Raw genomic sequence first — 27493 nt, 5'->3', positions numbered from 1 at the left:
GAATCGTAGTGGTGTCCGAATCCATTGTAAGCAGAAGATCATTCATCACTTTAGTGAGAGCCGTCTCTGTGGAATGATATTTTCTAAAAGCAGACTGCAGTGGCTCAAAGAGTTGTTGCCACCGTGTTGTGATTAGAGTGATTTGTTTTTGTTCAGAGCAGTGATCGCTCTGGGGAGAAAGCTGTCCCTGAGTCTGTTTGTCCTAGTTTTGATTGACCTATACCGTTGGCCGGAGGGTAGTAGGTCAAACAGGTGGTTGCTGGGGTGGGATGTGTCTTTGCTGATGCTGGCAGCTCTGCTGAGGTAGCGAGAGCTGGCAATGTCTTCCAGGCTGGGCAGAGAGCAACCAGTGATCCCCTGGGCCATTTTGATCACCCTCTGCAGCGCTCTCCTGTCTGCTGCTGTGCACCCCCTGTACCATGCTGTGATGCAGTACGTCAGGATGCTCTCGATGGTGGCTCTGTAGAACAACACCAGCAGCTTCTCCTCCAGATTTTTTCTCCTGAGCACCCTCAGGAAGTGGAGTCGCTGCTGGGCTTTCTTCACCACCACTGTGGTGTTGGCAGTCCAGGAGAGGCTGTCAGAGAGCTGCACTCCCAGGAACCTGATGGAGCTGACCCTTTCCACACAGTCCCCTTGGATGTAGAGCAGGGCTGGGTCAGCCCTGTTCTTCCTGAAGTCCAGGATTATTTATTTTGTTTTTGTGGTGTTCAGCAGCAGGTTGTTAGCTGAACACCACACTGTCAGTCGATTTACCTCGTCTCTGTAGTCGGTTTCATCCCCTCCTGAGATGAGCCCACTCACAGTGGTATCATCCGCAAACTTTATGATGGTGTTTGTGGGATGGGTTGGAGAAGCCAAGAAGTTACACTGTGGACAAAAATGGTATGTAAGCAGCTCAAAAGTCAGTATTTTATTTATTTATTTTTCATGCATTTGTTTTGTGTTTTGAATGCAATACGGGTGTGCCATAGCTCCGTATATAGAGATAAACTGTGACTTCTAATATTGCAATTTACTGCTTTTGATAAAGGTGATGACAGTGTTTCGGGTTATATTTTGTATTTATTTATTTTTCATGTGTTCGTTTTTTGTTTCTGATCACCTTTGAATTTACCCAGCAGCACCTGCGGCGCTTAAACTCGAAACTGGCTTATCATTAGCCGATACTGTACCGAGTCAATACTAAAAGTTAGCAGTTAGCAGTAATTTCCACTAAATTTTTTAGCGGTTTATTGGTTTAGCATTATAAAAGTTAAATTTTCAGGTAGTGGTATAATGGTTGTCAAAGCTAACTTTTCAGTTAGCTGTGCCCACCACTGGACTTGGATAGTAATCCAGTGGTGTAAGGCGGAGGAGCCTCTGATATCGCTTGAACAAACAGCTACGGCAGCAGACTCAGATAAGGAGTCCCACTTGCACTGTAAGGGAATATCAGCTATGGATCGATTTATTTAGACAAATAGCACATTTCTCTGGGCAGAATTTAGCAAACAGATGCCTCAGCGTTTAGGACCACAGTGACTGGAGAAAGCCAAGGGCACGGCCACTGATAGTTACTTTCGAGGTGTTGGGATGGACTGATTGTTTGCCTGAATGGTTGCCATCCATGATTTGGACTGATTTGAATACGTGGCACCAGCACATCTTCCCAAACTTGACTTGAGTTTTTGTCATGAATTTACTGCATTTCACTGTTCATTTTACAGACATTTTTACAGGGTAGGTGAGCAAGCAAAGCCTCATGATATTTGCTTTCACTGTCTCTCAGCGCATATTCTCAGTCAACCAGGTAGAAGAAATCTCAAACTTTACAGCAAATGGACTTCTTATCAGCCTTCAAGCCGTTTTGCTGTTTGTCCATGGATGGTCACCCAGCTGAGTTGGGTCCACTCTTTGGGACTCTGTTCTTGAACTTGAGACCTTGCTGTTATTTGGCACTGTACAAATAAAATGAATTCTTCTTCTGTTTGCTCAGTATGGACCAATTTCTCATTCAAGCAATATTCAGAAAGGATTAATAACTTTTCCCATGATGTTCACATCCACGCTGAAAAATAAAATAAAATAAAAATACAACTTTAAAAAATGAGCATTCCAGTAGCAGGTTTTTCTTAAGTATTTTCTCACATGCAAATCAAAATTAAATACAGCGCCAACTCTTTAATGCACTTGACAGTTTGTGCGATGAATAAATAAAGGAACAAGTTCTTTCATACGAGCACATCCCCATAGATCTGTCTAATGACAGCTGTGGATATTTAACCGCGCTCCTCAAACAGAATTATTTCAGTTCTGCTTAAACCCAATCCCAGTCTTCATTACTATTGCATGTCCCATAGCCACTTTTACTCATCAAGAATCTATTTCATTATTTACAAACTGGAAACAATTGAGAGAGCAATGTATTACAAGACTGGGATTCACCATTAAGCTGACCCTGAATTATGAATGAGTATTTCATTAACTGTGCCACGTTGCATCAGGCACAGCTATGCGAGGAAGTTGTATTTATGGGATTTGGCCTTTTCTCACTCGGCTGTTTGCTTTAGGAACAAGGCTGAGGAATGATTCAGGAAGTTTTCTCAGTCTGACACACAACAGTTCATTAACAACAGGTGTAATCTCTAAACGGACGTAGATGCCCGTAGTACTCATCCGCTCTCAACCAATAGGAAACACGCACATTCCTTAAAACATCAAAGTTTGCACTCACTGACAAGACCCTCCCTCCTCCACCCCACCAATGTGTTGGTTGCTGTATGCTGAAAGGGGGTATGCTCCATCCCTGCCTTTCTGCTCAGGGTAACAATGACCTCATGATTATGTAAACTCTTCCCAGGAGTCCCTCAGAACTCAAAGGCCAAGGATCCAGAGACATGTATGTCGCCACTAAGAAAAGTCTATGGCCAATCTCAATTCTCTTTTGTACTGCTTCCTTTTCCCTTTGGCCCTACCCCTACCCCTACACCTACCCCTTTAAAACAAGGGGTAAGATGAATGGGTATGTCTCTAGCCCTATGAATTGAGACAACCCTCTGCCTTAGGGAAAAAAAAACTGCCCGTCTCATGAGTTTGACGTCATAATGTTCCGTCGCTTAAAGTGCCGTCTTCACTGTTTGTCAACATGGCAACTGAAGCCCAACTTGTTGCAGTAGCCTGTTTGCTCTTTTTATTTTCTCGCCTTTCTGCATCAATGCGAAGAAATAGGAAGAGACGTAGATTTCTTTGATGCATCACAATCATGTCAGAGAATTTTGTGGTATGTATTCAGTGTTGATACGCCTTTTCACAGCACTAGTTTGAGCCAACCTACAACAATGTTACCGCAGCTGCTCAACATGATTACACAATGAACATCATTTCAACTGTTCAGAGAATCACTCTGTTTTGCATTAATACTGACTTTAATGCAGCGGTGCTTTTATAAAAGTATATGGTGTGTATTTACAGATATATAGATAAAGATATATAGGTAATCAAAAAAATGTGTTCAATCTTAACTGGGGGAAGAATCACTCCAATGCGCAATTACAGACCACGCACAGACGTGTGCCTCTCCTCTCTTTCTCCAGACTCTGGGACCTTGATTTCCAAAGGAAATGCAAAATTTGCTTTCATCAGAGAACATAACTTTGGACCACTCAGCAGCAGTCCACTCCTTTTTTTTTTTTGTTCTTTAGCCCAGGCAAGACGCTTCTGACACTGTCTCTTGTTCAAGAGTGGCTTGACGCAAGGAATGCGACAGCTGAAACCCGTGTCTTGCATATGTCTGTGAGTGGTGGCTCTTGAAGCACTGACTCCAGCTGCAGTCCACTCTTTGTGAATCTCCACATTTTTAAATGGGTTTTATTTTCACAATATTCTGTTTTTCTGAGATACTGAATTTGGGGTTTTCATTAGTTGTCAGTTATAATCATCAAAATTAACAGAAATAAACACTTGAAATATATCAGTCTGTGTAGAATGAATGTACACATTATACAAGTTTCACTTTTTGAATGGAATTACTGAAATAAATCAACTTTTTCATGATATTCTAATTATATGATCAGCACCTGAATGTATGTTATGGGCTGCATCTAGTTCTTTTAACCTTATATTTCTTTTTCAAATTCTCCCATTTTTTGCATCCAGCACTATTTCCTTTAGAAATTTCCTTGACAAATAATATCAGTCTATTAGGACATCAGGTTTTGTGTTACACATATACATGTGTGTGTGTATATTTTCCAACTTACTCCCATTGGTGAAACTTCTCATTTTCTGCCTGAAAGCTTATTAGGAGGTGAGTGTGTTCAGGGCTCCCTTTTTGTTTACTAAATACACACACATTACAGACCTTAAAATCCAACAGCAGGGATCACGATTATCCAAAGATTTATCATTAACGTGTTTATTCTTTATGATGATTTTCTCGATTGTGAGATATAAAAGTGTCTTATCATAGCGTTTGTGTGTATATGCATTATAACGCCTCAGCGCACGAGCAAAGTTACGATATTCCTCAGAATGACAATATACGCAACATGCATCCAGCAGCATACATGTTGCTGTCAGTGTAATTTGTAATGAAAGCCGCTTACATTTGTGAGGCTCTTTCAGCGCCATGTTTGTTTCTTTGGAGACAGCAGTAAGCGCCTCCTACCCCTCCAAACGGAGTGTGCATCCAGATTCCCTCCATTTGAAGGGGTTTGTAGCCCTCTGCCTCGCTGGCTCGATGAACGTCCCAACTCCTCCCCTCCTGACGGTGGACTGGATCCCTGCATGGACTCCCATCAATTGTTATTGTGTTCTGTATTGGAAACATTTTTGGTAGAATGGCCCTAGCAGAGGGTCACCCCTCTGAGTCTGGTCTGCTTGAGGTTTCTTCCTCAGTATCATCAGAGGGACTTTTTCCTTACCACTGTCACCTGTGTGCCTGCTCTCGGGGTTGGTAAGGTTAGACCTTACTTGTGTGAAGCGCCTTGAGGCAGCTTTGTTGTGATTTGGTGCTCTATAAACTAAACAAATTGAAATAAATAAATTGTATATGAATAACTTATACATGGGACAACAGTTTTCAGTCCAACTGAAATAGCAGCGTTTGTCATAAGGGACGGCTGCCCGACACCAGGAGCGAGTGGACCCATGGTACAAACTCCCAAACCAGGCTTTGTGGTATAAGAAGTCATCATGTTTATTACAGGCAGAGGTTCGGCACACAGGTGGTCAGATAGCGGAGCAGAGGTACAAGCAGGGCGAGGCATAAACGTAGTCATTTCCAGGCAGGGGTCTGAGGCACGAGCAAACACAGGCATGTAGGCTGAGGCAAAAAGGCGCGGTCAAGAAACTCAGAGCAAAGAACTGGTACACAGCGAGACTAAACAGGACAAAGAACAAAACATAAGAAAAAGCAGTGACCAAGCAATAACCAGAACAAATCCTGACATAACAGTACAACAAATATTATAACCAAGAGGAACAAGTGATAACTTAATAAACAATGGCTGAAAACAACTATAACAGAATGAAAAGCCAAAGTATAAAGTAACAAAGAAAACAAAGTGACAAATCAAAACAGAAAATAACCATATGATGAAAACAAAATAACTAGTGAATCATAACCAGAACAAAGTGACAAGAAAAACATGACAGAATAACTCCCAATGAAAATAAATATTAATAAATCAAAGCTGAAAACAACAACAGAAAGGGGAAAAACCAGAATAAACCCCCAGATCTGGCTGCAACCGTGACAGCGTTAGATCTAAATATTCATACATTAGACTATCAAACATTAGACAAAATTATGACAGATATGTATGTCTGTGTGTACATGGGGGGGGGGGGGGGGGGGGGTGGTTGTTGATCAAAAACATTTGGGAACCACTGCTTTAGATCACCCTTGTAGGCTTCTTGATTGTTGAGATATACCAAAAAATAAAAAAAAAATAAAGTTTATCAGACCATGACCTTGACTCCAAAATCTCTACAAAGTGTGATCCATCTAGGTTTCTTGGTTGTTGAGATATACAAAATAACTATTTTCAGACTGTTTTCCTTTTTCTCTGAACAAAGTACTCCAAACTCTAATCACTGCTAGATATCTATGCAAGTAATATTCCCAGAACGTTTAAAGGAAATCTGTCCAGCTTTTTTTTGAGTTATCTTGTCCAAAGACACACATACGCCAGTGAAAACAATACCCAGCTATCGCTGCTTCACTGACACACAGGGTAAAAATGACTTCACCGCGGATGCTTTTCTCCCAGTTATCTTTACTCGTTTAGTATTTTGGCAGCTGCACACAGCTTTGAATGTTTATACTCCGTGGTGCAGTACATTTTCATGGAAATGTAATCTGGGATTAAAGTTGCTAAGTGATAAGAAAAGACCTTCCACACTCCTGTCGCCATTAATACATTTCAAATCTCGAAAGATGCCAAATAATGTGAGAAGGCATTTCATGTCCTGTTTGTGTTGTCAAAGAAAAACCAAGACAGGGGTTAGCGTCAAGGCATAAAGGAATACTTACTTTGATACATCATGAAGAGTCTGAGCCGGCGTACAACCGACTGAGAGCGTTCCATTGACAGGTTGACAAGGAAAAAGTATTTCACAAAGAAGAGTTTGAGCTTTAATAAAGACACTCATACTTTCAGTCCTTCCCGAGAAGCTGCTTGGCTGTTAAGGATTTCAGTTTGCTTTTGATATTATGATGAATATCAGCCGATGATGTAAAGCAGCACAATTTGCATATATCCAAGTGATTAGATCAAACACAGCCGCCCCGGAGCTGTGACTAAAGGACATGAAATCTATGAGCGTCTTTGTCACACAGAGGAAAACTGACAGATACCCATTTCACTTGTGAAAATCTATCTCGAAGAAGAAATTGCAACTCTAGAGTAACTGTCTGATAAATTTTACAACATAAAGAACCAATGGCGCTTCGGCACCCGTTCTTGTATCTTACGTAACATCATTTTTACAATCGGGCACAAATGTCACTGAGCGCGTCGAGTCACTCACTCACTTCGCAGCTGTGATAGAAAGGATGGGTGAAGAATTTTATTTGGAGGCCAGGGCCCTGCAGGGTGCATGCACAGGTGTGGGGGAGGTGTTAATTGCGATGCAGCACACTTGTGGCACAGCGTGATCGTTCGAAGGCTGAGTGTGACGGCAATCCAATCGAAGCTCAACACGGTGGCTCTTGATCAAAAACAAATGTGGAATGTCTTGATTTTGGTGTTAAATTATTCCCAAAATCATTTCCCTTCTGCATTGGGTCAAACAGCATTAGCAGCCCATTTCGCTTCATTAGCAGGAAGACAGAGGACAGGAAGGAGAGGAACAGTAGGAGCCAGTAAACCAGTAGCAATCAGTATGTCTGGTATTTATATTCGTGTATTTACATTGTAAACTTTTTTTTTTACTTTCCCTTTGATACTCTGTGTGCTTCTTACCCTGTGTGCTGCTATACAATGCTGCTGGAACCTCAGTTTTTTCCCTGTCCAGGGTGTACACCACCTCACGCCCTATGACTGCCTGGATAGGCTCCAGGTGGGATGGACACAGCAGTGTGGGCAAAGCTAACCAAAAAGTTAGCTTTGATAACCGTTAATCTGCTAACTGCAAAGTTAAATTTTATAAAGCTAAACCGATAAATCCCTAAAAAATTTAGCGGAAGTTACAGATAAAAGCTAAACAGATAACTTTTAGTATTCACTTCAGTACACGGCAGCTACTGACACAACAACAAGTCAGCACTTCTGTTCCAGATTGGCCTTCTTTCAGCAAAAGAGACCTGGTGACCAGAGAAGGGGAAAAAGGGGGGTATAATTTCTCTTCATACCATACAGACCTGCTGGTCATTTCAATGGAGTCTTGCACAGGTAGACAGTTTTGACTTATGGTTATAATTTTAAACAAACTAATTGCGGACAGTTTATTTAAATTAACGTCTGTCATTTTACAAAGTGAAAATGTCAGCTATATGTTTTAGTTTTAAAGTAATGCACTAATTTCAAAGGTTTTAGCGTTTAGACACACATGCCACATTGCATTATGGGTACATTTGTTTCTTGACATCAGTGGATGGCTGGTCGATATAACACACAGTTACTGAAACATGTGGTGGGTTTTACAAATAAATCTGTATTTGTAAATATGTAATTTTTTCATTTGTAAAAAAAAGGCAATTTGAAAACTGAAAATTCTGTTTGTTAAGTCCGTCATCGCTTTCAGCAAATGTGTGGCTGCTCGCAGTGAGCAGTTTGTCCCTCTTCGCAATAGTATGTGTCTGCAGAGCCGGAGGCTCTTTGTTTGCGGCTGCACTTTCAGGCGCCACACTTTGCTACACATTTTGTCCCAGTGCATGAAACAAAGTTTTTTTTATTAATATGTAATATTTTTGGGTGGGATAACCCTTTAAAAGCTTAACTTTTTATTTTTTTGGGGGGGGGGGGGGGGGTACATTTAACCTTTACAATTATAGGTAAGACCTGAAGTACTACTTTTTGTGCAATACTATGTGGTCCTGAAAGTGCAGCCTCTAGAGGCTCTAGAGACGTGCTAACTACCTGACTAAGTATATTTGGAGTGAAATCAAATTTGAAAATAGCAAGTCACGCTCTTGAATCACAGGTAGGTGACGCATTCTCTAAAGAAATGCTCTGAATCACAGTCAGCAGAAGAAGCGTGCGGCCTGAAAGTACAACCGTAAACAAACAGGTGTCTCCGGCTCTGCAGAGACACCTCACTCCCTCTTCCTTCCTCTCTTGTAGTCAGCTTTCCTCTGCCTGCAGAGGATAGAGCTCTACCATTCATGGCTGTCTGTCTGCTATAAAACATGTAACAGATAGGCACTAAAAATCTTTGATTTCAGACTTTACAAATGTTTTTAACTGTTAAGCTTTATTCACTATGCCCACAAAAATATGTTAGCGGTCTAAAAGTTATCGGAAGCTAATTGGGCTGCTGATGGTTTTCAAAGTTATCTGGAAAGCTAATGAAAACGTTAGATTCGATAATTAGCAGATTAGCAGAACTGTGCGCACCACTGCCCCTCCCCAACCCCGTGACCCTTAATTGGAGTAAACAAGTGTAGAAAATGGATGGATGGCGTTCAGAGGCAACAGTACAAAAACTGTTACAGTTGTTCACACCAATGTGGGTGTTTTTGGTTTCTTGAAAAACTGGTTTGATATTTTGGGGTGTCAACATGCTACATGGGGGAGCAATAATATGTTGGCTACGTGTCGCATCACATATACAATTGAATAATAAATAAACACAGGTGTGCTCACTGTGTTTGAAACACAAGGAGATATAATGGTTTTTACTGCAAAACAGATTCACACAATGCAGTTATTATTAAATACTAGCAGAGGTAGCCATGTTCACCCGGTTAAAGAGTCGTAACACAGTTGCAAGTGTTTTCTTTAAAAAAATAAGAAGTCTTATAATAAACATGCATGGATTCATTTTGTTAATTTATTTATATTTTGTTAATGTATTTCTATTTTTATTCATTTTGCTTGTTTTCCCCTCTCATTAGGTTTACTTTTATTTGGTCTGTAAACACATTGAAAGCTACAAAATGTGGCTTGTATTTCTTTTGATTTAGGATGCATAATATTTTGACTTTATAGCTAAAGGATAACGGTTATAGCTTATACAGTCTATTTCAAATGTGGTTCTTACTGTCAAAATGACAGAGATTTCCTAACCCTATTAGTCTTTTTTCTGACAATTTTCCCTTTGTGTGCCATATACAATCACAGTACTGTAACGCTAAAACTTTCATTGTTTCCTAATAGTGTTAAAACATTTATTGTATGTTTTTTATTATTATTTTTTTTTCATTCTATTGTGTCATGTTCTGCATTGTATTGGCTTAGAATAATTAATCGCATAATTCCACACACTAGGTGGCGGTATGCACCTCTACAGCTGGTTTGCAATCTACCAATAAACACAAAGAGGAAGTAGTTACATTTGTATCAGTTTATTATGTGTTGTTTATTTTCAGACTGTGGGTGACGATGTAACCAAGGTACTGCTGTGATTCTCTCGATTTAAAGCCACAGAAAGCCTGAGAGTGCCCCTTTTGCTGCGGATGCACACACAGAAACAAGAAGCAGCGTTCTGCAAACTACAAGACTTTGATGGAAGAAGCAAGCGGCAAAGCCTAATAAAGGCAGAAGAGCTCGATCTGCAACTAACGATTATTTTTGTAACTGATTAATCTATGGAATGTCATGTAATTATGTTTTTAATTAATTCATTAATCAAATTATTTTTTTATTTGTCTATTGATTATTTTCTTATTAGTTGATTGTCTTTTTGTTCATTTACCAGTAAATCATAACCATAAATTCTATTAATAATTTTCAAGTTTGCATTAAAATATTTTGTCAAAATATTTATTTTACAAATTTTTATTATCACAGCATATAAAGAATACAAAGTGCCAAAACATTTAAAAGGCAGTCATGGGGGGAAATGTAGAAGAAAATCTTGCACACAGCTTTGTCTCCTCCTGAGACACAAAAAGACAGAAAACAATAAATTTCACAAGGCTGCAACTAACAATTATTTTCACTATCAATTAATCTGTTATTTTCTGGATTAGTCCATTTGTTGTTTAAACAACAAATGGGGGAGGGTCCTGTTGTGTGGGCCGCCAGAAGAGGAGGTACTGCTGGCCCACCACCAGAGGGCGCCCTGCCTGAAGTACGGGCTTCAGGCACGAGAGGGCGCTGTCGCCACAGACACACCCGGGAGTGACAGCTGTTACTCATTACTTCCTGACAGCTGTCACTCATTCTTCATCATCTCACTCCATAAAACCCAGACGTCATCTCCACCTCATCGCCGAGATATCGTACTTCATTGGAGGTAATATCCTCAGCCATTTGTGTTTATCTATATCTGTATATTGTGAGTGTTTGCAGGAGTACCGGTCCCTCTTTCTGTGGAGGCTGAGTGAGTGCAGGACGGCACTCTTTTCCCCTGAGGAATCACTGCGGTACTCTGCAACATATTGAGTGAGAGGTGGAGGTGGCATTCCCACCGTTGTTGTTACTGGGTGTACACACACCCACACTTGTCTGTCTTTGTTCTCGCCAGCAGTACCAGATCCGACAGTCGGGGACGGTGATCACCTGGGAATTCGGGACTTGGTGGCTCCAGTATTCACCAGGTTCTGTGGCGGCGGAAATCGTGTGGTTCCGGCTCTTCTCAGGACAGACGTCTTCTATCCTCGAGCCTGCCCACACGTCACCTTTGTGGATTGACTGTAATTATATTCTGAGATTGTCTGTATATTCGTTGCGCACATTTCACAACATTAAATTGTTACTTTTTGGCTCATCTATTGGCCGTTCATTTGCGCCCCCTGTTGTGGGTCCGTGTCACTACACTTTCACAACACTACTCCCGGTTTTATTTCGATAACAATTGTTGCAGGGTCGCATGGAAGACTATAGAAGGTTTGAACTGCCGGTAATCAACCCCAGTGAATTAACCCCACAAAGATGTGAGAACAAGATATATATGTGAAATAAGATTAATATCAATTTAATAGGAATGATTTCATATTATATAAGGAATAGTGTGAATGAACACAAAATACTTTTAATTTTTAGGTCATGTGTGTTAGCACAAATTATGCAATGGCTGAGTGGATCCTTGTCATTTGATTGGTGGCTTGTATGTCAAGTGACATGGATTATTTGTACCATTTGCCGTTGTGTTTCATTTACTGTACAATAGTTCTTTTTAGCATGCAATTTTGGTGCTATATGAAATGTGCTATTGCATGCTCTGACCACCAAGCATGCTCACACTACCGGGGGCTGCGTTTAGTTAATCATGGCTGCATTTGTTTTGCTGGTGGACGATGATTTGAAGGAGCGAATTGATGGTGCTAATTCTTCTAACACACACACAAAAACAGATCCACCTCGCTGTAAACCATCTGGAGACATGAAGAGCTGTTAGGATGAAGTTAGGATGAAAAGCTGGGCAAATTTCTGACGCAATTTTTCGCTGGAGTGAGGAAAGCAGACGGCAGTCTATACTGAATTCAGCACAACGGCATCATGGACTACATCCTTTGGGATTGTTTTTTGCAAGCTGACTGAGAACAATTTTGGACTCCTATTTAAAGTTTGTGCTAGCAGTCGTGGTGGCCAAGTGGTTAATGCGCTTGGTTTCAGTGCAGAAGGTTCCGGGTTCAAATCCCACCCCTGCCACATTTTCTCCATGTAATGTGGAGTTGCGTCAGGAAGGGCACCCAGCATAAAACCTGTGTCAATTCAACATGCAGATCCACCTTGGATTTGCTGTGGCGACCCCGAGTGCAAACAAAGGAGCAGCCGAAGGGACTTACATTTAAAGTTTGTGCTGGACTGTTGACATCAACGTACCAGTTATGAACACCAAAATGTAAGTCCCTTTTCTGTTGTTTATAAATTAATAAAATATCAAATGACAAAGATCTATTTTAACTGTTATATATATGGAATGTACCATTCAACGAGCCTCGTTGAATGGTACATTCCATCTTTCACTGAATTAAATATTTCTACCATTGAACTCATAAACATTCATTATTTGTATATTATATGACAGCTGAGTGGATCCTTGTCATTTGATTAGTGCTTTGTATGTCAAATAACATGGATTCATCCCATTTGTGTTGCATTGCATTTAGAGTACAATTTGATTTCATTAGGGTGCAAATTTGGTTCCATACGTTTGGTACCATTGCACTCTATGCGCGCGCACACACACACACAAAACAAATCCACTGCGCTGTAAGCCGCCTGGAGGCAGAGCTGTTAGGAGGAAGTTAGAATGAAAAACTGGACTAATTTCTGACGTGATTTTTTTCACACTATACTGAGGAAGTACACAAAGTTGGTGCACAGCATCGCGGGCGACATCGTCAGAATTATTTTTGGACTTGTATTTAAAGTCTGTGTTGGACTGTTGATGTCAGATGTGATTTTTTGCTGGAGTGAGGATCGTACACAAACTTTTTCTTTTTTTTCTGAAAGTACACAAAATCACACCAAAATGTAAGTCCCTTTTCTGTTGTTTATAAATTAATATAATATCAAATGACAAAGATCTATTTTAACCATTATACAAAACAAATAATGAATGTTTTTACGTTCTTTCAATGGAACAAATACTTTATTCGGTGAAAGCTGGAACATACCATTCAACAAGGTGTGCCACTGAACTCATAAACATCCATTATTTCTGTATCAATCATGTCAATTACCAAAATCAAATTTTTCATGTTAAAAGTCCAAAGCAATTATTTTCTCAAGTATTTTTTAAGTGAACTAACTCCACATGTTTTACAGTGTAAAAAAAAAAAAGGTTCATTAAAGCTTTGATCAGTCAGTTGGGGAACAGCTGAAACTTTGAATAACAGTAAGCAGGGGTGGAACAACAAAGAATGTGTTTTTTTAAATGCTTGTGAAGTGTACACAGTTCCCAGTGTGCGCTGAAGGCCGAGGGGGAGTTGTAAGATGGTCATAATCATGTCATTAAGGAGTGACATCTGCACACTGGGGTTATGCCTCCTTGCCTCCTTTTCGCCTTTAGCTCCCCCCGACCACTGACAGTCCACTCTCACCTCCTAAGCAATTTGTCTGTACCCTATGCAGGAGTGATGCGGCGCAGTGGCAGGAAGGCAGCTTGAACAGGTGGCAGCCATCAGGAAATGGATGGGGAATGTTTTGAATGGGAAACTTGCCTCCATTCCTCACAGAGTACCTGGGCGTCTGCCCTTCACCAGCGGTCCAAGAGAGATGAAATGAGAACAGGTGGCGGTTTGTTGTTTAACGAGGAATGGAGTTCCCCTGTAGATGTGCAGCAGCACGAGCCAGCAGAGCCCCGTGGAAGAGTTCTTTGCCACAGGATCCCTATGCTACTGATCTCAGCTCGCAGTGGGCCCAATTCTGCATCCAAAACAACACATATAAAGCTCAACATGTCACAGTTTGCAGCGCTGCATTAAATTATTTTGGCTCCTGTAAGTATGAACAGAAAAAAAAGCATCTGGCAGAAAAATATGAACGACGTAAAGTCAAGTCTGTGAGTATTTGGACAGAGGTTGTGTCAAACAGCCACTGCAGTGAATGAAACGTTAGGATTAAATTGATTATTAAATTAATTGGCAACTATTTTGGAAATTGATTCATCAGTTTTTTTAAAAATGTCCAAATTCTCTGATTTGATCTTAAATGTAAATATTTTCTGGTTTCTTTACTGAGTATCTTTAGCTTCACTTTGCTTCACTTTATGTTTGGACAAAACAAGACATTTGAGGATATCATCTTATTTTTTTGCAAGACACCAAACAATATTTTTCACCATTTTCTGACATCATATTGACCAGGTTTGTCGGGGTGTCGGCGGTAGAAGTCGGCCAGGAGGGCCGGATCCAGGATGAAGCTCCTCTTCACCCAGGAGCGTTCTTCGAGTCCATACCCCCCCCCCAGTCCACCAGATATTGGAACCCCCGGCCCATTCGACAGACGTCCAGGAGCCGGCTCCCCGTCAATGATCCGGGCAGGAGGCGGCGCCGGACCGGGAGCACAGAGGGGTGAGGTGTGGTGAGGTTTGATCCTGGAAACATGGAAGACCGGGTGGATCCGCAGTGAAGCTGGGAGCTGGAGCTTCACTGCGGCAGGGCTGAGGACTTTGAGGATACGAAAGGGGCCGATGAACCTGTCCATCAATTTAGGAGACTGTACTTGCAGGGGGATGTCCTTTGTTGACAACCACACCTCCTGCCCGGGCTGGTATGCAGGGGCCGGGGACCGCCGGCGGTCTGCATGGGTCTTGGCCCTCGTCCAGGCTTTCAACAAGGCAGAACGGGCGGTGCGCCACACCCGACGGCACCTCCGAAGATGGGCCCGGACCGAGGGCACACCGACCTCTCCCTCCACCACGGGAAATAATGGGGGCTGGTACCCCAAACACACCTCAAATGGGGAGAGGCCGGTGGCAGAAGACACCTGGCTGTTATGTGCATACTCGATCCAGGCCAGATGGTTACTCCAGGCTGTCGGGTGCGCGGATGTTACGCAGCGGAGGGTCTGTTCCAGTTCCTGGTTGGCCCGCTCTGCCTGTCCGTTCGTCTGTGGATGGTACCCGGACGAGAGGCTCACGGTGGCCCCCAGTTCCCTGCAGAAGCTCCTCCAGACGTGTGAGGAGAACTGGAGACCACGGTCAGAGACGATGTCGGTGGGTATCCCATGCAGACGGACGATGTGGTGGACCAGGAGGTCTGCTGTCTCCTGGGCCGTTGGGAGCTTCGGGAGGGCCACAAAGTGGGCCGCCTTGGAGAATCGGTCCACTATCGTGAAGATGGTGGTGTTGCCCTGGGACGGCGGGAGGCCCGTGACGAAATCCAGGCCGATGTGGGACCAGGGGCGATGAGGCACCGGTAACGGCTGGAGAAGTCCTTGGGACCTTTTATGGTCTGCCTTGCCCCTGGCACAGGTGGTGCAGGCCTGGATATACTCCCGGACGTCGGCCTCCATAGACGCCCACCAGAAGCGCTGCCGGACAACTGCCACGGTCCTTCGCACCCCTGGATGACAGGAGAGCTTGGAACCGTGACAGAAGTCCAAGACTGCAGCTCTGGCCTCTGGTGGGACGTATAAACGGTTCTTCGGACCTGTTCCTGGGTCCGGGCTCCGTGCCAGGGCCTCCCGGACGATCTTCTCCACGTCCCAGGTGAGGGTGGCCACGATAGTGGACTCCGGCAGGATGGGCTCCGGTGGATCCGACAGTGCAGTTTTGACCTCCTCTTCGTGTACCTGGGACAAGGCATCCGACCTCTGGTTCTTGGTCCCGGGGCGATAGGTGATCCGGAAGTCAAAACGCCCGAAGAACAGTGACCAGCGGGCTTGCCTGGGGTTCAGCCGCTTGGTGGTCCTGATATACTCCAGGTTCCGATGGTCAGTGAAAACCGTGAACAGCACAGATGCTCCCTCCAACAGGTGTCTCCACTCCTCAAGAGCCTCTTTCACCGCAAGGAGTTCTCGATTGCCGACGTCATAGTTCCGTTCAGCAGGGGTCAACCTGCGTGAAAAGTAGGCACACGGGTGAAGAACCTTATCGGTCTCTCCGCTCTGGGACAGCACAGCTCCTATCCCTGAGTCAGAGGCGTCCACTTCAACCACGAACTGGCGGCTAGGGTCGGGCTGCACCAAAACTGGCGCAGTAGAGAACCGTCATTTCAGCTCCTTGAACGCGGCTTCGCACCGATCCGACCAGGTGAAGGGGACTTTTGGAGAGGTCAGGGCTGTCAGGGGGCTAACTACCTGACTGTAGCCCTTAATGAACCTCCTATAGAAATTAGCGAAGCCGAGGAACTGTTGCAGCTTCCTACGGCTTGTTGGTTGGGGCCAATCTCTCACCGCCGCAACCTTGGCTGGATCAGGGGCGACGGAGTTAGAGGAGATGATAAATCCCAGGAAGGACAAAGACGTGCGGTGAAACTCGCACTTCTCGCCCTTCACAAACAGTCGGTTCTCTAACAACCGCTGCAGGACCTGACGTACATGCTGAACATGGGTCTCAGGATCCGGAGAAAAGATGAGAATATCGTCCAGATATACGAAGACGAATCGGTGCAGGAAGTCCCGCAAGACGTCGTTAACCAAGGCTTGGAACGTCGCGGGGGCGTTGGTGAGGCCGAACGGCATGACCAGGTACTCAAAGTGACCTAACGGGGTGTTAAATGCCGTCTTCCATTCGTCTCCCTTCCGGATCCGAACCAGGTGATACGCACTTCTAAGATCCAGCTTAGTAAAGATTTTGGCTCCATGCAGGGGGGTGAACATGGAATCCAACAATGGCAATGGGTATCGATTGCGAACCGTAATCTCATTCAGCCCCCTGTAATCAATGCATGGACGGAGTCCGCCATCTTTCTTGCCCACAAAAAAGAAACCTGCCCCCATCGGGGAGGTGGAGTTCCGGATCAGCCCGGCAGCTAATGAGTCCCGGATGTAGGTCTCCATTGATTCGTGCTCAGGTCGTGAGAGGTTGTACAGCCTGCTGGACGGGAACTCAACGCCTGGAACCAAATCAATGGCACAATCGTACGGACGGTGCGGGGGAAGGGTGAGTGCCAGATCCTTGCTGAAGACGTCAGCAAGATCGTGGTACTCAACCGGCACTGCCGTCAGATTGGGAGGGACTTTGACCTCCTCCTTAGCCTGTAAACCGGGAGGAACCGAGGATCCTAGACACACCCGATGGCAGGTTTCGCTCCACTGAACCACCACCCCAGACGGCCAATCAATCCGGGGATTGTGCTTCAACATCCATGGGAAGCCCAAAATCACGCGGGAGGTAGAAGGAGTTACAAAAAACTCAATCTCCTCCCGATGGTTTCCAGACACCACCAGAGTTACTGGTTGTGTCTTGTGTGTGATTAAAGGGAGGAGGGTGCCATCTAGTGCCCGAACCTGCAATGGCGAAGGAAGCGCCACCAGAGGGAGCCCTACCTCCCTTGCCCATCTGCTGTCTAGCAAATTCCCTTCTGACCCCGTGTCCACCAGTGCTGGGGCTTGAAGGGTTAAATCTCCGCTCAGGATTGTAACTGGGAGTCGTGTGGCAATCTGTGTGTGTCTCACGTGAATGTTTTGACCCCCCCCTTAGCCCAGTCTCTGAGGGCGGTTGTTGTTGTGGCCGTTTGGGGCAGTTTTTCTGTGTGTGCTCTTTTGAGCTGCAGAGAAAACACTCCCCGCGGATCAGCCTGCTCATTTTGGCCCTGTGCGTTTCCCTAACAACGTCAGCAGGGGGAGCTGTTGCCCCACAGAGCGCTGCGGCTGTGGAGCGTGGGGAGGGCGGCCCCTTTTCGAAACTGGAAGGGAGAGGGGCGGCGCGTATCTGGCCACGTCCTTCGCCTCGCTCCCGACGGCGTTCCTCCAACCGATTGTCTAACCGTATAACGAGATCGATAAGCCCATCTAAATCCCGCGGTTCCTCCTTAGCAACCAAATGCTCCTTCAGGACTAACGACAGTCCGTTTATGAAGGCGGCGCGGAGCGCAACGTCATTCCAGCCGGACCTCGCAGCCGCGATGCGGAAGTCGACTGCAAATTCGGCTGCACATCAGCGCCCCTGTCGCATTGACAGCAGCATTGTTGAAGCGGTCTCTCCTCTGTTAGGGTGATCAAACACTGTTCTGAACTCCCCCACAAACCCAGTGTATGCTGATAACAACCGTGAGTTCTGTTCCGAGAGCGCCGTAGCCCAGGCGCGCGCCTTACCCCGAAGCAGAGCAATCACATAAGCTATTTTACTAGCATCTGACGCGTACATGACGGGACGTTGTGCGAAGACGAGCGAACACTGCATGAGAAAGTCCGCGCACGTCTCCACACAACCTCCGTACGGCTCAGGAGGGCTTATGTATGCTTCAGGGGATGGTGGGAGGGGTTGTTGAACCACCACTGGAACGTTCATATCCTGCACAGGGTCGGCAGGAGGAGGAGCTGCAGCAGCGCCCTGAGCGCTCGCCGCCATCTGCGCGGAGAGAGCCTCCACCCTGCGGTTCAGGAGGATGTTTTGCTCGGTCATTTGATCCAACCGAGCCGTAAAGGCGGTGAGAATGTGCTGTAGCTCACCAATCACGCCTCCTGCAGACGCCTGCGCTCCCTGCTCTCCCATTGGTCGTTCAACAGCCGGGTGACACCCCTCGGAGTCCATGACGCTGGCCGAGATATCCTGTTGTGAAAGTGTAGTGACACGGACCCACAACAGGGGGCGCAAATGAACGGCCAATAGATGAGCCAAAAAGTAACAATTTAATGTTGTGAAATGTGCACAACGAACATACAGACAATCTCAGAATATAATTACAGTCAATCCACAAAGGTGACGTGTGGGCAGGCTTGAGGATAGAAGACGTCTGTCCTGAGAAGAGCCGGAACCACACGATTTCCGCCGCCACAGAACCTGGTGAATACTGGAGCCGCCAAGTCCCGAATTCCCAGGTGATCACCGTCCCCAACTGTCGGATCTGGTACTGCTGGCGAGAACAAAGACAGACAAGTGTGGGTGTGTGTACACCCAGTAACAACAACGGTGGGAATGCCACCTCCACCTCTCACTCAATATGTTGCAGAGTACCGCAGTGATTCCTCAGGGGAAAAGAGTGCCGTCCTGCACTCACTCAGCCTCCACAGAAAGAGGGACCGGTACCCCTGCAAACACTCACAATATACAGATATAGATAAACACAAATGGCTGAGGATATTACCTCCAATGAAGTATGATATCTCGGCGATGAGGTGGAGATGACGTCTGGGTTTTATGGAGTGAGATGATGAAGAATGAGTAACAGCTGTCACTCCCGGCTGTGTCCGTGGCGGCAGCGCCCTCTCGTGCCTGAAGCCCGCACTTCAGGCAGGGCACCCTCTGGTGGTGGGCCAGCAGTACCTCCTCTTCTGGCGGCCCACACAACAAGTAGTTTTTTACACCCACATGAGATTAGAGTCTGTAAATGTTTGAACAAAATAACTCAAAGTTTTGAGCTGATCTAGATCCAACTTAGTTGAAAGTTGGGCTGCTCTCTGGGACATCGCGAAAATTTGTTGGATGCCCAGGTTGTTGTTGAAGATCATATAGCCATTCTATGCACAGATACTGTGATTGGTGTATAGAACAGAGGTACAAACTTAACTTTTACCAGTGAAAACTGGAATTTATGTAGGATGTGTTCTGGCTCCTACCTTTTAGGGCTTGGATGAACTGGGAGTTGGGTAGCATTGTGGAAACCACTGACTTCTTACGCCTGACACCCATCTCACAAACACTGAACATATCTTCAAAGACTGCTTACATACTCCATGCACATTTATATTCTTACTGTACTGTGATACCTCTTGCACACAAGAAAAGACAGCTCTGCTTTTTTTTTTTTTTTTTTTTTTACTCTTTGTTGTCCGGGAGACTGAGTAATGAAATTTCAGTTCCCAATATGTCTGTGTATGTATTGCAGAATTGACAAATAAAGTTGACTTGAAACCAGCGGCATACGTAGATGCCTTTTAATGGACGAAAGATTTACCTGACCTTGACTTTGTGAACAATGTTGTAATCTTTGCAGTATCAGACCCTGAGCATCTAAGTTTGGGATTTTCCTGGAACAAGGCTAAGGTCCAAGCTTTCTGGAGTTCAGAAGGCTCCGGGTTCAAATCCCACCCTGCCACATTTCTCCATGTAATGTGGAGTTGCGTCAAGAAGGGCATCCAGCGTAAAACCTGTGTCAATTCAACGTGCAGATCTACCTTGGATTTGCTGTGGTGACCCCGACTGCAAACAAGGGAGCAGCCAAAGGGACTTACTTTTACCTTTCAATATGATTGGAGCATTTTTAATTTTTGACCCCTGTGCAATTCTTCAACTGACCCCTTCTTGGCCCTTATTGAAAGTTCATGTGGCCATGGCATTTGTAAAAGAGTAATGTTTAAGGAGTATGTGTACCAAATTTGGTGCTTGCATCACCATTTCAAGGATCCCTCAGTAAATATTCACTTATCTGCTGCACTAATCACCTGGGTCCACATGATATTGCACTCTGGGCTGTTCATAGTTCTGTGGACAACTCCAGTCACAGTGGCCTTGGTAATCAAAAATCGATTTATGAGCCACTTATCCTCATTTGGAAGTATATCCTCACATTCCCTGAATACACGCTCACGTCAGACTGCACCATTTGCAAGGTCCTCTGCTTGTTCATAAAATAAGATCAGTCATTCAATTTCTTTGTAACCTTGCATGTCACACTGTCCTTGAGCAAGAGCTTAAACCATTTCAAAAACTGTGCAAATTAGCATGAACAAAAGCATCATGCTGTAAAGACCTTGGACCATACTGAAAAAAACAAAACCCTCCATAGAAGTAGGTCATGGCAGTAGAACCTGTTTTCAGAGAGTGCTGGATCTGACGTAGAACAGATGTACCTTTTGGGGACTGGTCCATGTTGATTAAGCAGCCACAACCAGTCTTTGATGAAGACTGGAACATTTCCTATCTACTGTTAAACTTGATGGGTTTGTTGGACTACCTCACTTTGAGGAAATCAAGTGGGATTAACCACATAAGTTTAGTTAACTCATATCACTCAAGTAAGGAGAATTATTCTAAATTGTAAAAAGTCACTTTGTGAAAAATTCATTCCATTCAATATATCAAACTGAGCTATTTGAAGGATATTGCATTTCTAACATTCTCTCAATTAATATTTGACACTTTTAATGTGATTAAAATAATTTTAAAATACTCACCTATGTCATCTTCAAGCTTGTCGTTTTTGTTATTCACGTAAGTGTACCCGAGTGATATATTTTTGTGCCTTCTGGTGGGAACAAAGTGCTAGACTTCTCACTTCTGAGACCAATGTTCTACCAGGTAGGCCAAAGGGGAACCCCCACAAGCCAAGCAAGAAGGAACATATTTCATGTATTTCCCCAACAGGATTGACTTCATCCTGAGGTCACAGGTGCCTTTCTTCATAAAAACAAACGCCTTTGCATGTGACTTTGGTCAACTGCAACATCCTGCCATCAAAACCTAATTTTTAAGTGAGCAATATATGAGGATGGTGAGATTCAAGCACAAGACTTCCCACTCATGAATCCAATGCACTATCAGGTTAGCCAAAAAGGAATCCCTGCTATCTAATTTAATAGGAGCATATTTAAATCTAGATTATACCTTGCTACTTAGCTCCCTACCACTTCTTGACTTTGCTCTTGTTGCTTAATGCTGACAAATTATCCTCTATTTGTTGTCTTTATGCCACCTGGGGTGGGTAAGGTTAGACCTTACTTGTGTGATTTGGTGATATGTAAATGAAATAAACTGAAACGAAACTGCCCTGAGTGTTATGTGTCGGACGCGGGCGGAGAACCGACCCAGCGTTTGACAGGACCCAGCATAAAAGAAGCAGAGCACGGTTCAAAGGAAAACAAGTTTTAATTAACATAGTGTATTAAGTGATAACCCAAAAGTCAATGGTCTGGCGAGGTGGAAAAATGGCACGCTCCCAGCAGCGCAAAAGGACCGGAGCCACAGCAATTCTGGACCCAAGGACCCCGCCGACACCCCCCCAGGTGGCCGCGACAAACCGAGTCTGTGAAAGAAGAAACCGTAAGGTGAGTCCAACACTCTCCACACAGAGAGACAGTTCAAAAGGTGCACACAATCAGCAAAACACTTCCTGGCCTAAATGTAAAATCAGCTTCTCTCCCCGCAGGCACGGAACAACTCAGTTCAAAACTCCACTGCAGTAGAAGCTGATTTAGACGATTAGCATAGCATAACAGCTCAATATAACAAGGTGTGAGGGACACCAAATTTACTGACTTTACTTCATGAAAGTCACAAAAACCAAAATACCTCAGGAAGTGTGCTGAAGAGCGTGAGACCTCACCCAATCCTCTTTCACAGACCGTGGCGTCAAACCTGTAGCGGTCTCTGCATCCGTAGTGGTGAGATTGTTCTCCCAACGTCGACCTTACACGTCTGGTCACAAAGTCAAGTCTCTGGCAAATACACACTGTGTATTCCAGGTTTAAATGCAACATGCCCTGATCAAGACAGATGCACCACAGCTGTGAGTCCTGATGAACTGCACGTGATAACAAGCCTCAGGTGATCAGGGTGAGGTCCTCAAACTCAGCCCCACGTCAGCCACTCAGTCCTGAACGCATACCACCTGGTGGGAGAAACAGAAAACAAAAACAAGCCAGCCAAACACCCCAGCCCACAACACTGAGGTCATAAATGCATCTCCATTTTAGACCAGTTACAACGCAATACTACAAATCCAGAATCATTTCAACAGTGTGGGATTCTGTCACTTCACCAGTGTGTCCGGTGAAGTATGCTGATTTGCCACATTTTACCCAGGGTGGCCCTTCTGATGGAACTTCAGATGTACGAGAAGACTGAGGTATGGCTGAGCATTGAACCACTAAGGCAAGAACGCTACCAGAATAGGTTCAATGCTACATTTTGTAATAACTATAACATCCTGTCTTGAAATGTCCTAAAATATTTTAAAATGTTCTGCCTCTACCTCTTTTAGCAGACGGCATTTGTTCTGGGATTGGATCGTTTTTCTCACCAGGTTTTTTTTTTTTTTAAACAATGTCAGTTTTTGAGCAGGTGGCTCTGTGGGACAGGTGGATAGATGTCATTTTGAACATGGCTTAAAAAAAGACAAAAGGAATAATTAAACACAAATGTTCACCAAAATAAATCATTCAAAACCATGAAGGAGTATGAAGGCAACTATCCTCATCAAGTGCTACCCCGTTCTTGAAATTTGATCATTAATCCTTCTAATGTGCCATCATTTTGCCCAAATTTTTGTCATCCATAACAGTGTAAATTCAGGAGATGGAAGCATCTAACACAGTAAAGACAGAGTAGCGTAAACATTAGTGTCCTGGAGGGACAATTTGTTTTGCAGGCAGGCATCAGCACAAATAAAAACAATACAACAAATACATTATGTTGAAAATCCACACACACTGTCACCACAAATCATCAAAAAGGCAAGGGACAATTTTTTTTAAGCGGCAGAATGTATTAGTACTCCTTCTGGGGGGATTGAACCTCGGCCCCCTTGCTAGCATCTTAAACTCAGCCTATAATGGATGGTGAGGGTCCAAAAAGGTTGCCTGAGCCAGAGATGTTTACCTCATACAGGTGCCACAGATCATGAAATGTAAGACCAGACATTTACCATCGCAACTTGACAATTTTGCCCAATTTGTTCCTATTTTTAAGACTTATACACCAACCCAGAAAATTATAGGGAAAGTGAGAACAAACGCAATTTGGTAAATTAACATTTCCCATAATCCTACTGGCGGCCCCCTGCAATTCCCAGAATGCACCACGGTGCCAACAGAGGTCTGGCGTCTCACAGCGCATGTAAAAAATGGCAAGCAAGGATGTGGATGGTGTTGATCCAGCGAGTTCACAGGTGATTATTATGATGACATGTTCTCCCAAGTTGAGAGGGTTATCTAGAGGAGGTGTAGCACCTGTGACAGACTTCTGCTGTGCCCCGATGTCTTATTGTCCATACTTCACAAGGTGTGTTTACACTGTGCCCTGAGCCGCAACTCTGCTGAAACTGATCTCTCATGTGAGTCATGGACGGTGAGACTAAAAGAGAATAAAAGAAAAAAATTAATCTGTGTCCAATCCCCGTTAAAACTCCATAACTTCCTTCAAAAGAACAACTGATGATTTGCCTTTTTACAGACTCCATCAATGTTAGCTTCAAAATTTATTTCAGCATGAAGTACAGTGTCCAGTTGCTTTTATTGCCGCAATGCTGCCATTGGTTCACCCTCAATCACTCAGGGGGCAGTGGCAGGGAAGAAAGACCTCCTAGAACAAGAGTTGCTCATTCTCATCTACTTCACACTACCATGTCCAGAAATATGCACCAGCCCAATGTGTCTCAGGGCCTGTATAGGACTTGCTTTAGTTTTTGAGTTATCAAGAAACAGAAGGGGTAAAAACCTCTAGCAGAAGGTTGGCCAAGTTAAAGGTAGCATAGTTATTGAATTACAGTGACAAATTCAAACCTGGGAAAATACACTGGTGCCTCATGTCACTACATCTACCATTCCCACAGAACCGCTCCGGGTCAATGACCCCATCCCAAACCTTGAAAGAACAACATAATAGTTTAAAATACAATCATATCAGCCATCTAAGGTTGACTGTAATTCAGACAATACAGCAAAAATTATTGATTACCAGAGAAGACCACAGTTGGAGATTAGACCAGTCCTTCAGCCAGAGGTGAGACAATGCCACCATGAAGTTACTTTCAAGTCATGAATCAGCAAGTCCCAAGTCAAGTCTCAAGTCACCATGACCACCGATTGTTTGCAAGCTGACTTGAGACTTGATTTGGGACATGCAGATTGATGACTTGAGAATGACATGACAGTGACTCCGTCCCACCTCTGCCTTCAGCAAAACAAGGATCTTGGTTATAAGCCCAGACCAAGACTGAAGAAAACATTTGGCTGTAAAAACAGCCCCCCCCCCCCCCAAAAAAAGAAACAATTAATTAATTTAGCATACTGACCCCACACAGATGTGGGAGACATCATACTATAATTTGAGAAATTGTTTATTTCTTCTCCTCCTCCTCCTAGGTCTGTTGGTTGCTTTCCACCACCCATGCAATGTGGATAATGGGCAACCCCACAATTTCCATTGAGGTTTTGGCAAAGTCCCATATCAGCACACATATGGAGGTGGATTCTGGAGCTGACCAAAAGTCAATCATTGGGATCAAGTTCATTATGGTCTACTGTCAAAATATAAGTTTTTAGACTTCAATTGCCACCATACTTGGCATGGGGGTGGACTCAAGGTCAAATTTTCCAAAAGTCAATCACTGGATTCAAGATCACCCATCTGTTTGCTGGCTTGCGCCTCGCAGACACTTTTGCTAATTTCTACCAAACTTTGTGTACCAATGAATGTTCATCCTAAACTTGTTCTGAAAGTATTAATTTTGGCAAAGGTTAAACTAATTGATTTTCAGCCCAATTTGGACCAAATGTGGCACACACACTGGTGTCCACAATTGCCCTAGTAAGGTCACCCAGGCGTCAATCATTTTGGTCAAATGTTAAATTGCTGTCTACCTTATTGTCTCCATGAGCATGTGCACTATTACCTAGTATCGAGAAAGAACTAATGGTTACCTTTGAATTAAATTACCTTTTCTCCCGGCACCTTGGAGTCGGGGTCATGTGAAGCGATCACTTTTGGACTGGGCTCACTTGCCAATGCAATCTTGCAGCCCATGTGGTTTGTACCACTGTAGTCACACAGTTAAGAACATTTTATTTGATAACTTTTTGCCTTTACAACAGGAAGCTCAGTAGAGCTGGAATCCCGCTCTTGCTAACTGTTCTCCCTCCCAGTTGTAATGGTTTTGGCTGTGGAAGTAACCTGTGTTGGAGCAATATCCTGTCCAGGGGGAGTCGTAGACTCTCATGCTACGAAATTCAGAGATAAGCACAAGTAACCAATAGGTCTCAGGGCCTATATAGGATTTGCTTAATTTGACTGAGGACAGTGCAGCCATACACTGAAGTTAAACAGACTAGATCCTGATTAGTGGGTGATTCTTTAACTACGGGCACTATTGGCCTTGTAAATGTAATTTCCACCACGCCATTGCCTTACAATATAAAACGCCTTGGGGCAACTGTTTGTTGTAATTTGGCGCTTTATACATGTGCTCTGATGTCACTGTTTATCTCCATAGAAACTACCCAAACAATCTTTCATACAAACTGTTTAAAGGGACATTACAGTGTTGTGGTGGAAATTACGGCAATAGTGTGGGACTACATTTTGTTTAAAAAAATCACAACAGTTGTATGACATTGAATACCCCAATTATGTTTTGATTATTTTACTGATATTTTATTCAGAGATATTTTAAAACATTAGAAAAAACATTTCTTTACCATTCATTTTTATCATTGAAGATCAAAAGTCTGGGTGTGGGACAAGCACAAAACGGCAATATTTGCCTATAATGATGCTGAAAAAAGGTGAAAAAGTCATCAAAAGCTACTAGAACAAATTTCTTAACACACTTTCATTGTAAAGATAACTATAAAAGTGTGAAATGTCCCCTTTTTTCTTTTTCATACAATATGATCAAAGGACATAATAAGTGCCCGTAGTCTGAGAATCACCCTAGTACTGGAGCTCAGGAAGGGTACCCAGCGTAAAAACTGCCAAATCCAGATCTCTACCGGATTCTGCTAAGGTAATCCCAAGCAACTGGGTGAAATTAAAAGTAACAAAAATAAAACTGAGTGAGGCCTGTGATGAAAGGAATTTTGAAAAAGCGGAAAACAGCACAGTAAAGTGATCACCAGTAAGATGAACGTCAAACAAACATACTCTCATTGAATACATAATAAACAGTGAAGAATGATCCTAACACATGCCATGTCATTGTACCAGCAGGGACATGGCAATGATGAAGGGTGTCCCTTCTCATATAGAGCTAATTGGAGTTTGGGGGCATCTAAAGCGTGATCGATGGAGAAGAAGGTCTCAGTGGCGTATGGCACGGCTGGTCTGAGATCACAAGCATTAACAGAACTGAACTTTTGGCTTTTGGATGAAAGACATCTGCTGCCAGCAGGTAACTTCAGCTCCATCATTACCAGCCGGACCCACTGATGTTTTCCTGGCATGACAATTTAAAGCAATATATATGTGTTTGCTACCTAATTCAAGCTGTCAACATCATCCCTGTTTGTAGGTGAGAAATGGGTGCGCCACACAGCGCACCAGATGGCAGGAATAGATCATCAATCTGAAGCCACAGACGTGATGGATGGATTCTCTGAAGTGATGCTTCCAAAGTAAGATCCACACTGAGAAG

At 43.9% G+C, this 27493-nt stretch overlaps 1 long non-coding RNA gene across 1 annotated transcript; it reads right to left on the bottom strand.

Annotated features, from left to right (window-relative positions):
* Positions 1-3612: 3612 nt before the first annotated feature.
* On the bottom strand, positions 3613-26892 carry LOC117519466. The gene is made up of 3 exons (XR_004563293.1): positions 26882-26892; positions 22501-22512; positions 3613-3828 (listed from the first exon to the last, which is right to left on the bottom strand). It is a non-coding gene; the product is annotated as an uncharacterized LOC117519466 (long non-coding RNA).
* Positions 26893-27493: the final 601 nt, after the last annotated feature.

The sequence above is a fragment of the Thalassophryne amazonica genome, chromosome 1, assembly GCF_902500255.1.
Source record: "Thalassophryne amazonica chromosome 1, fThaAma1.1, whole genome shotgun sequence".
NCBI classification, from domain to species: Eukaryota; Metazoa; Chordata; class Actinopteri; order Batrachoidiformes; family Batrachoididae; genus Thalassophryne; species Thalassophryne amazonica.
This window is presented reverse-complemented; position numbering and strand designations above follow the sequence as displayed.